The sequence below is a fragment of the Eptesicus fuscus genome, chromosome 3 (genome assembly GCF_027574615.1).
Source record: "Eptesicus fuscus isolate TK198812 chromosome 3, DD_ASM_mEF_20220401, whole genome shotgun sequence".
Classification (NCBI taxonomy): domain Eukaryota; kingdom Metazoa; phylum Chordata; class Mammalia; order Chiroptera; family Vespertilionidae; genus Eptesicus; species Eptesicus fuscus.
The window spans coordinates 11,564,332-11,576,096 of record NC_072475.1 but is presented as its reverse complement, the minus strand read 5'-3'; positions in this window follow the sequence as shown (position 1 = coordinate 11,576,096).

Sequence of the window (11,765 nt, the reverse complement as noted above, 5' to 3'; positions counted from 1 at the left end):
AGGTGATTTTATGTATTATTCAAGGGAACTGTTTTGGGAATTGGCTACTGTGGTGATTCTGAGAATTACCTATATAAATAAAGTCAAATTGGGAGGGTGGACCATGCTGTCTTTACATAGGAAAAGTCATTTTAGTTTTTAGGACGTACTAAAAACTAAAATGGAGATTATCATTTGCTTATTTTCTTGAAAAACCATTGCCATAATACTGTACAACAGAACAGTACAGGCCAGTAGTTGGATTCAAATACAGAGGACCATTTATACACACACACACACACACACACACACACACACACACACACACACACTCACACTCACACAGTAAAGGCTGCACAACATATTTCTAATCATATTTATAGACGTTTGAAAGAGGCTAAAGGTACCTACTATTACAATGTAAAAGATTAGACCTATACTTGTCAAGATCATATGAACCCTAGCATTCTACAGGGTTGAAACCAAAATACAATTGAATTACAACCTTTACACTTTATTTATCAGACCCTAACGATACACCTGATCTAACGCAGGTCTTTGTTATACTTTTTCTCCAGTTATATTCTGTTTGCCTGGAAATGATGATGATGTTTTGAAAGAGGCCATTACAAAACCCAAATAATGAACTTTTGTGACAAGTGGGAGGATATTTGGGGCCAGGAGAGAATAAATGGTGGCAAGAGTGACGTGTTTTCTGCGTACACATAGCTTAGGGGAATATTTTCCTGGGAGAGCACTTTCCACCTCCTCTACTGAGTCATCCAACCCACCTCTCCCTGTGGGCTGATGCGCCACTGCACAGAGCATTCTCGTGGCATTCCCCTACCACACCATGCCCAGCTTCCTCTGCCTGCTTTCTTATACTCTCTCAGACAACTATAGGATAAAGAGAAGAGTCAAATTTATTGATGCCCCATTCCATGCCCAGGCAAGGTGTGGACATGGAGCTCCAGTGAGTAATTTGGCGTCTCACTTCTATAAATACCATATGTGTGACTAATGCATTCTTGGGACATGTCCAGGACAAAGCAGCCCTCATCAGTGGTATGATCTATGCTTGTTCGCATATGCAGACCTTGTTGTGGCCTGCAGCTCCCCACTGGCTGTTTCTTCTAACTGTCAACTGGATCCCCAAACAAGCTTTGCCCTGTTGGGAAGGCCTTGTTCTCTTATCTCAAGGACTGCCATCCCACGGAGCCTTTATTCTCAGCAGCTGGTTTGTGGCAGAAACGTTGTTGACATAGCAGATGGCTTTGATATTCCTGAAAACCAGCAATATCTTTGCCATTTCTATCCCACACTCTTAGCTACTATTTCTTCTTTCAGTGGGCTATTTTTAGTAAACCTGTATATTCCAATGATTTTTCTTAAATATCAGAACAGGAATAGTATACTATATAAATATCCTTGTGGATTATGAAGACACCATATTAGGGCTCTTTCACAGAAAACCCAAAAGCTGAGGTAAATTTTGTTTGGCATGATGGACTCTGAGATGAATTAGAATGAGCAAATAGAGTGCAGATTTTAAATATTTGAAGTATGAAGTATCAGGCGGTGAGATGTGGCTAATGGATTGTGCTAGAAGAAATAGAGTCTAATATTCATGGTGTTTGAAACCTTTTTAAAAAATAATATACCATTGAGTAATGGTTACCCTTATTGAACACAAGAGAATGTGAGAGAAGGTGAGTATAATTGGGTTAGAGAATATTCCCCGGCAGTGACTCCAGAGCCAAAGCAAAACAAAGGTGCCATAACAATTTGATGATCTGGGACCCACTCCAGCTATTCTGAAAAATTAAAGCAGACTGATTTATTCTTCCTTGCTTGCCCCATGCAGGCAGGCAATGTGAACAGCCTCTTAAACTCACTAAATAATGGTATAAACTCTCTGCTTCTCTTGGGCTGTACGAGTACAATTTTGGAAAATGCTCATTCTGGAAAGGACTGCACAGATGGGCAGGAAACATGAGTAATGGTGGCTCCACAAGGTTCAGCCAGCTTCGTATGAGTCAGCATCCCTCCCCACGCCTGTAGGACTGCCTGATTGAGAATGTTCATTGGGTTTGCTAGCAAAGAACAGGGGAGGACCCAGCCCCCTGAGTGTCACCGTTAAAACGCAGTTTACTAGATAACAAATCCTTCCTTTTCATGGTAGTAGTAATGATCACAACAGCAGTGAACTGTTTAGCTAATTGGTTCCTTTGCGTGCCAAAATCAGAGTTCTAAGGCTGGGATGAGAACATAGCGCCATATGGACGGCGGGAGTATGTAAAAGAGATGGGAGAAATGTGTGAAAGTGATCATGGGATGTCCCAGGTGGGGCAAGTTGAGTGAGGAAAACCAACCTGAGTGTGAGGTAAAGGGGGGATGGATGGGAAGAAGATACACACAATGAACAATGGAGCAGAGAGGACTAACTCTGTGGGTTCTTATGAGAACCTAGAGGTGGAGGGGCACTGGATACAGGATCAAATTTCCAACTCTTGTCTGCCCTGCTTGATAGCATTAGTAAACCCTCCAAGATAATGCACTGCTTGAATTAAAAGGTTCACTTAATAATGGAAAACAACTTATTCAATGAAGTATATTCTGATAACCCTACTATTAATCTGGTTTACTGTCTCCAAGCACAGAAGAACAAGTATCATTAAGAGAACTTGGGTAATGTTAAAAATATTTAACAACTAAATGGAATGGCCACCACACAATTAGAATAGTCATAGAGCTAGAGTATTTGCTGGACCATAGGGAGGTCGCGAGGACTCAGACGTGGTGCAGGGGTGATGGGGGAGAACGTTTTGGGATCATTCTAATGGTACCCAATGATTTCATATTTTAATAACCAGTCATACCAGCTAATTACAAGCCCTGAAGACAATCAACATCCCTATGAGTCACGCAGTGAAATAGATTTGCCGGTAGCAGATTGGAAGTCCATTTCAGAAGCAGCAGTAAAGTTTATAGAGCCAAGGAAAGGGCCCATATCTGAGACCCTTCTCACCAGTGAAGGCTCTTTACCCTTTATCAAACCACATTTGTTAACCAAATGGAATAAATAATCAAAAAAGGATCTTCCACTCCCTTTGTCTTCAGTGGTAGAGAGGAACTTCAAGGAAAAAGTGTAGATTCAGTGGAATTGATAAAAAGGTCACATTAAATACAGAAACATTAAAACACAGGGCAAGCTGATCTGGTCCTTTCAGATGTACCTCTAAAGTCTTTTTTTTTTTAATATTTTTTATTGCTGACACTATTACAGATGTCCCCATTTCCCCACCCACCATTGCCTGCCTCCACCCAGCCCTCACCCCAGTTCCCTCTGACCATGACCGCACTGTTGTCTGTGTCTATGTGTCATGCACATATGTTCTTTGGCTAATCCCTTCACCTTTTTTCATCCAGTCCCCACTCCTCTCTCCCCTCTGACAGTTGTCAGTCTGTTTCCTGTATTCATGCCTCTGGTTCTATTTGATTCCTTGGTCTATAACTCTAAATTTGTAAAGTGTTCACTAGTAAATACATATTCAGAACAGATGTTGAACCCAGCCAGGGATGCAGTAATGGCCTGGTGATTTGGATTATTACCAGAAACTGTAGCATCCTTGATATATTTAAGAATAGTGCTAATTCTTAGAGAGTGTTTGGGTTCCAAAGCATTTTGGAAACATTTGGTAAATGCATGAAAACATACATATGTTTATTTGGACAATACGTGTAACATGTGTCTAATTGGCTATTTAGTGACTGCATAACTTGGGTCTTTTTTCCTCAATAAACAGTAGGTGGTCAGAACTTTAGGAAAATATATTTTACATAAATTTCTGTAGTGTAGTTCAGGGATATGCCTGTGGGTCTTGAATATTTTATTGCTCTTTCCTAATGTAAAATGCATTTATCCACTTTCTTACTACCTCTACAAATATTCTTTTTTTTTCTTTTTTAGGCAAAGTAATTGTAGTTATCTTGTACAAAGAATAAATAATTCAGTATTAGTTAAAAACATTGTAAAAAATTTTTTCACCCAAGGATACATTTTTATTAATTTTTAGAGAGAGGGGAAAGGATACAGAGAGATTGGGGGGAGGGAGAGAGGGAGAGAGAAACATCGATGTGAGAGAGAAATATAGATCAGTTGCCTCCTGTATGCACCCCAACCCAGGATCAAACCCAAATGAATCAAACCTGAAACATTTTGGTGTATGGGAAGATGTTCCAACTAACTGAGTAACCCAACCAGGGCCAGTATTAGTTTAAAAAATTGCTTTAGAACAACATCTCAGGAAGAGTATTTTGCACAGAGAAATTTTCTTTGTATTTAAAATAAAATATTCCACATATGAAAAATATACATGGAGAGGTTGAGTCAAGCTCAAAGTAACGCTGGGAGGTAGAGTCTGATATTAGAAAAAGTTGTTTTCGAGGCTTTCTGTGATTTTATTCAACAGGCATCCCACCTGATTCTAAATTTATTTCCCAAAGCAGCTAAGCTTCTGGGAGAGAAATTATACTTCAAGGTAAGAGTTTACAAGGAAACACACAGATACGCTCACAAATCACTCTGAGTGTAATCCCACACACACCCACCACTCAATAGACTACTAGAATTTCAGATGAGATGAGTAAAAATGTAGAATTCAAGTGATTCTTCCAAAATTACCACGATGAATTAATAAGCACTGCCTGCAGTAGGGTTTTTATACTCATCTTTTATGGACCTGTATATTTAGCCTATTTTGGTGTTACAGACATCCACTTTGATTTTCTGTAGAAGGCAATTGAAGACACGCAATTGGACTTGTTCTACTTCTGCTTTTTCCTTGCTCTAGTTCAAGGTAGAATCCAGGCTTTGAAATTCCTTGCTGCATGGATGTCAGCTTGGCAGAAAACATAAGTAATATTAAATCCAAAGCTTCTTTTTTGTTTTATATAAAAGTCTCAGCCCTTTAGAAGAGAGGGAGTCCCAGAGTTGATGAGGAATGGGAGAGGGGATCTGAAAGCCAGGACAGATCTAAGTCAGAGAAAAATGGGGAGAAAGGACCACAGGCCACTTGTGTTAGAATCCTGAGCCCTGCTATCTGGTAGCATCAGGGAGAGTGAGTTTCCTCTCAGAAGGAATGGCCATGTTTTTCCAGACTTACCCAAATCTTTCTGCCCTAAGTGAGACCCAGGGGCTGAGATACAAGACACAAAGAGAAAATAATAAGTGTATTTAAAGTAGAGTGAAAATGGAAGGATCTTAGTACCTTTCCAAAGGCTATAAGTTTGTTTTATCTTTATCTTGGCCTTATCCATGAGTCTGTCTGTATCTGTGTGTGTGTGTGTGTGTGTGTGTGTGTGTGTGTGTGCTCGCGCACATGGAGTGGGAATCCCAACAGGATGGGTCATAGTTGAACTAAGTTGATTTAAGGAAATAAAGATGTGATATTTCTCCCTCTTAGTGTGGACTAAAGTCATCTCAACCACGGATGATCCTTAAGTATCCTATCTAATAAAAGAGTAATATGCAAATTGACCATCACTCCAAGACATAAGATGGCTGCCCGCATGTGGTCAAAGATGGCTGCCCCCATGTGGACACAAGATGGCCACCACAAGATGGCCTGCAGGGGAGGGCAGTTGTGGGTAGTTAGGGGTGGCCAGGCCAGCAGAGGAGGGCAGTTGGGGGTGACCCAGGCCTGCAGGGGAGGGCAGTTGGGGGGAACCAGGTTTGCAGGGGAGGGCAGTTGTAGGGGACCAGGCCTGCAGGTGAGGGCAGTTTGGGGCAACCAGGTCTGCAGGGGATGACTGTTGGGGGAGACCAGGCCTGCAGGGGAGGGCAGTTGGGAGGGACCAGGGGAGGACAGTTAGGGGGGACCAGGCCGGCAGGGGAGGGCAGTTAGGGGCAATCAGGCTGGTTGGGGAGTAGTTAGGCATCAATCATGCTGGCAGGGGAGTGATTAGGGGATGATTAGGCTGGCAGGCAGAGCGGTTGGGGCAATCAGGCAGAGGCAGGCGAGCAGTTGGGAGCCAGCAGTCCTAGATTGTGAGAGGGATGTCCCAGATTGGAGAGGGTGCAGGCTGGGCTGAGGGACAACCCCCCACCCCATAAAGAACCACATCTTTTGGCTTGAATGTAAATGGAAGCTGTTAGTTTTCCAGGAAAATAAATAACATCACACTTATGTTTTATCTCCCGTAAAGTTACTTCACGTCAAATGGTGCACATAATATATCTTTCTTACCCTGCCAAGTGAGTTCATTTTATTGTTTTGACACTTTCATCGCCTAGAGAGGTGCAGTGAACATTACTCTTTGCTAAAACTCAAAATGCACTGATTCACTCCACAAATGCTTACAACCAGTGTTTACATACTCTGTGTTGACTATACACCAAACACTGACCTAGGTTTGGAAATAGGAAGGTTAACAGCACACCCAGCTCTCAGGGCACTCAGCGGCCTTGTGTTGACAATCTACTTCATCCCCAAATTTCTTCCCCTGTGGAGGAACTCTTGTATTTAACAGAGCCAACCAACAGTGTCCCACATTCCAATGTTTAGCCAAGAGAATGCTTTACTTGAAGATAAATTTGCACCTAGAGCTTCTCATTTCCCATCATGTCCTCAGACTGCACATAGCTGGCATGAGGAATATGAGCATATGCTGGAAATGACTATATTTTACCAAAAATATAAGCCACTCTTTATATTTTGATATGGGCTTACAGATCTCCAAATAATATGATTTCAAATAAATTTACACTATAAGGCCCTGCCAGCTCCTAAATATTTTCTATACTAGTCAATATCTTTATCAAAGATCCCTTCATCCTCTTTGGTTGGATTATTATCATCTACAGATAACCTCTGCTCTCTTTTAGTCATTCAGCAATCTGCATAACATGCCAGAAGTGCCAGGAACTGGACCAGGTGGTGAGGGTTAAGGATGAAGGCCACCCTTTCTACTTTCGTTAAGTTCAATATCTTTTCTTGATTATATGAGCATATTCTCAGCTCTGTTCATTTTAAAGAAATACACTTAAAATATTTAGTTATGATTCAGGAATATAGAATGTGAGGGAACGTTCAGAGATATTTTGTAAGTGTAACCGAAACTGGGCTTTGTCCTGGAGACTTTTTATTTTACTATGCAGCATTTATTTCCTCTCTTTTAAGATGTTTGTAGCAGAAAGAACAACTCGGAGATTAAACATCAGTGTTATTCTAAAGGCAATCATCTGCAAAATTTAGATTCTTTCTACAATGACTGCCTTGAAAAATGAAAAATTCAATCACACAATTGGTTTTTCTGTCTTCAGAATAACAAATAGCTTATTTGACTGACTTTCACTAAACTGACTCTTTAGTCACTGTTGAAGTGCCCCTTAGATAGGACAGACTGAGAAATTGTCTACAAAGCATTTGGGACTTACAGCTTTTTTTTCACCCCACATTTCAGCACAGCTTCAAGACTATCCACTTAGCTACCAGGCATCTTCTAGGGTAGTGGTGGGCAAACTGCGGCTCGCGAGCCACATGCGGCTCTTTGGCCCCTTGAGTTTTTAGCAAAGGCCAGCTTAGGAGTACCCTAATTAAGTTAATAACAATGTACCTACCTATATGGTTTAACCTTTTGCACTCGGATGTCGAGATTAAAATTACTCTTTGAATGTATCAATAGTTTGAAATATAAAAAAAATCCAAATAAATAAGTTTGTATGAAAAGAAACTCCAGTTTTTTATTCTACTGCCGTGCTTTGTAAAATCTGGGGTATTTAAAAAATTAAATCCTGAGTAGAATAAAGGAATCGAGAAAAAAAGCAAGCGAGTGCAAAGGGTTAAGTTAAAAATATTTAGCTCTCAAAAGAAATTTCAATCGTTGTACTGTTGATTTTTGGCTCTGTTGACTAATGAGTTTGCCGACAACTGTTTTAGGGCACAGACCTTCCCTAGAGAGTTGATCACTTTCTTCATCCATTAACCCCTCTCCAGAGTGGTACTTCGGTTGCTTATTATAAGAGAACTCACCTGCCTGGCTGGTGTGGCTCAGTGGTTGAGTGTTGACCTATGAACCAGGAGATTATGGTTCGATTCCTGGGCAGGGCACATGCCTGGGTTGCAGGCTGGATTCCAAGTGTGGGGTGTGCAGGAGGCAACCTATCAATGATTCTCTCTCAGCATTGCTGTTTCTGTGTCTCTCTTCCACTCCCTTCCTCTCTGAAATCAATAAAAATATATTAAAAAAAGGGAAATCACCTTACAAGTCACTTTCACTCCTTTAATCCACAAATTTTCTCATCTCAGTCCCAATCAGAGGTCAGAATGTTTTCCTTCCATTATTTAGCATTTTAATTCACCCATAGTCATTGTTCAGAGATAACCTGGTAAGTGCTCTCAGGGAGAAATTTATAAGGCAGTGGATGACACTATAGTTCTGTGCCTTACATGGTTATTGTGGCTCACAGAGTATCAGTCTGAGTTGGTGATCAATAACTGGCATTATATAGAATAAATGAATGAAGGAATGGTTGAATGACTATAACTCTCAAATCAATGGGCAGTAATGAGTATAAGAGTTACTAAGTGACCAGATACCATAGAAATTACTTAAATATTTTTAGTTGGTTGCATTTTTTTCCCAAGTAGGAAATATTTTACTTCCAATGTTAGTCAACTTAGGATATCCTAAGTTCAGTACCCCAGAGCCAGGGAAAGTGGGGGTTGTGAGGGAGCTGGTATGAGAGCAGTTAGTTGATGGTTGGAGAGGGCTGTCCAATAGAAATTGTATCCTTGGGTAGAGGGTCAGAGCCAATTTGTGATGACCTGGTAGGAAGGTTGTTACTAGAATAAAAATGCTGTCCTCACTGTCCAATTTTTGGCAAATGTCTTCTACTGGCTAAATTGGAAGCCAAAGCTAGAGGGCAAGGCAGTCTGTTGGTACAAATTCTCAAGGTTGAAGTCTTGGGGCTCAGAGAAGGGTGGAGATGGGTGAAGAATGGATCTGGAGGGGCAACCCATACATACCCAGATGCCTCTCTATCAGTGGAGGTGGCTAGTTGTAGTTTACAAAATATTAACACTTTCCTTCCTATCAATATATGTGCAGAATGAACAGTAATAGGGAAAACATGAATTTCAGTGGTGAAAGTTCAACAACAATAACAAAAAGTATTGTAACAGAAAATAAAAACAGAACTGCAATTAGGGATCTATTTTAGATCCCTAATGGTATAATTTGTGGAAAATCAAAGTTGAACATTATTAATGTAGCTCAACTTTTTTTTGATAAAAGGTCTAAAAATTGTCCATGTAATTTTTTGCCATTTATATTTAGAAAGGAAAAATATCTTCATTTTTTCCCTCAAAAGTAAAAGTGCCTTAGGTTCTTTGGGACTGGAGAGTGATACAAGGATTCTTTAAGGGAGTTCTTTCAGGAGAAGTCTCAAGGACAAGAAGGTAGCAGGACAGTGCAGGGGAAGAATCTAAACAAAGGTTTGGTAGCTCAACCTGACGCCACAAGGAGCTCTGGAGCATGGGTGATACCACGAAATGGATCTGCAAGGATAAAACCAGTCCTTAGGAGCAGGATCTTCTGGTGATGGCAGAAGCATTCTTCCCAGACATCTCCAGGCAAGGGGCGGGGGTCTCCTTGGCTGACAGCAATTATCCAGAAGAGGGGATGTCTGTGAGCCACCAAAAACCAACACCAGCAGCTAGAGGATGGGTGCGCTGGCCCAGTAAAGGAGATCTGGGCGGCGTACAACATCTACTAGATGAATATGTAGGCAGAATCCTTCCAGTCATGAATATGCCTGGGCATAGGCTGATTCTCAACCTTCTGGAAAGTATTTCATTATGGCTATGCCGCTCTCTACGGATTAAATATCAGGCTGAGAGAGGTTTTTATTTCTGATATTATTTGTTGTCACTATTGTTATTGTGTTGCTTCAAGTAAAACCTCAATTAATTGTGGCTTTGAACATTATGGCAGTTCCTCAAATCACAAAGGAAGTCAGACCAGTCCCCAGTACAATTATAATTATACTAATGGCCCAGTGCATGGATTTGTGCACCTTGAAAGAAAATTAATTAGAAGAATGCAAAGGAAAGTGTGCAGTAAACCAGATTCGGGGCCAACAGTGCCCCAGCAGCAACATAACCCACGGCCAAAGGTGGAATTGTGCGACCCAGTGAGGAATCGGGCTCCCTCCTCTCTGATTCGGGGGTGTGTCACCCGAAAACCTCTGCTGCCAAATCACCGCAGCTTGGCAGCTCCTGCATTGAGCATCTGCCCCCTGGTGGTCAGTGAGTATCATATGTACTGGACTGTCATAGACTGTTGGCCGGTCACTTAGCCTTTTATATACTGTATATGGATTGTGACAACCCAAAATCAAGATTCCTACAGAACTTTTGCATCTAGGATAAAACAAAAAGTTAAATAGTAACAAAGAAGAATACCTACTGTTGTGAGTCATTATCATACATTTGAAAGCAAGGTGGATGAGAACTTTCTAATCACATGCTGTATCACCCTGAAGAAAATGAATAGGTAGCAGACTATCTTTGCTCGTATGTAAGCAGTCAGTGATTTTTCTATTCATAACTTTTTAAACTGTGACACTTTAATGAATGGTGTTGCTAATTTATTTTTTTCCTAGTATCATTTGTACCAAGTGTCCTAAAATCCATCACAGTTGAGAACAGGGTCTAGACAGTTATTATGATACAATCATAAGGAAAGCTGGCAAATAAAAAAAAAGAGAGAGAGAGCAAATGGAAGTGCTGATTAAGATAACAGTATGGTTTATACAAGGCTTCTTTTAAATTTTTATTTTTTAAATTTCATCTTTTGGAAGACACAAATCACCCTAAAATATTGTAGCACTGAGAGTCAGCCTTATTGTATAGGTCAGAATAGGAACGAGGGAAGGGTTGCATTTATTCATAGACCGGGTTTGGCAATCTAATTAAATAAATATGGCAGTCCATTTGAATAGTTTTCTTACCAGTGAGGAAAGCAAATGCTCTATTTCCTTGAAGCCAGACATTTTATGCCATTGTTGACGAAGGACAAGTCAACTCATGCTGAATAAATGGTTTTCTCAAATCTATATCTGATTTGAAGAAGTCAAGGTTTTTGTGGGGACTAAAAATGTGAAATGCACATAGCCCGGTCCTGAACATAATCTTTCCCTCTGTGTCTACAGAAGAACTCCTATTTCAGCTTTAGAGCCATTTGCTATTGTCTTTTGCACCAAATATGTGGATAGATAACTTCACAGGGTGCCGCTAAGTGAACATGAAGAAACTCGTTTGTGCTCTAAAGGCATCTAAACAAGCCAAAGCCCAAATGATGACATCTGAACAAGGTATGGAGAAAGGGAGGAGACGGAAGCATGGGAATTAGTCCCACGCTGTCCACACAGAAGTCCAAGTTCCAAGCAAATAAGCTTATCCCTGTCAGAGGGGTAGAAAGGATGAAAATTGGCCAGGTGCATTCATGTGGCATGAAAAAGCCAAATCAAACCCATCAGTTCTGTAAAAACAAAACCCAACTCCGCATGAATGAATGACTAGTTAAAACTTCCCAGACTTAGATCTGAATGACTCAGTTTGCTAACCCTGCGTTTCATTAACTTCAAAGTGGCGTGATTGTCTTTTCTGTGCAGTGATCATGGTTTTTGTTCCTTTTTAGCCTCTGCATCATGTGCCCGTCTTGTAAGGCACTGGCAGGTAAGTGTAGCAATCCTTTTCCACGAGGTGGGCTCCAGTCCTTCA